This window comes from Arachis duranensis, chromosome 9 (assembly GCF_000817695.3).
Source record: "Arachis duranensis cultivar V14167 chromosome 9, aradu.V14167.gnm2.J7QH, whole genome shotgun sequence".
NCBI classification, from domain to species: Eukaryota; Viridiplantae; Streptophyta; class Magnoliopsida; order Fabales; family Fabaceae; genus Arachis; species Arachis duranensis.
The window spans coordinates 38394619-38394953 of NC_029780.3; positions in this window are offsets into that span (position 1 = coordinate 38394619).

The window sequence follows — 335 nt, forward strand, 5'->3', positions numbered from 1 at the left end:
AAAGAAACAGGCTTAGCAATAACAAGCCTTTTCCATCATCTTCTCAGCAACAGACAGAGCATTCTAAGCAGAGCTCCTCTAGCTTAGCAAATATAGTCTCTGATCTTTCTAAGGCCACTTTAAGTTTCATGAGTGAAACAAGGTCCTCCATCAGAAATTTGGAGGCACAAGTGGGCCAGCTAAGTAAGAAAGTCACTAAAACTCCTCCTAGTACTCTCCCATGCAATACAGAAGAGAATCCAAAAAGAGAGTGCATGGCCATAACCTTACTTGGTGTGGCTAAACCTAGAGAGGAGGAAGAGAACGTGAATCCCAGTGGGGAAGACCTCATGGGA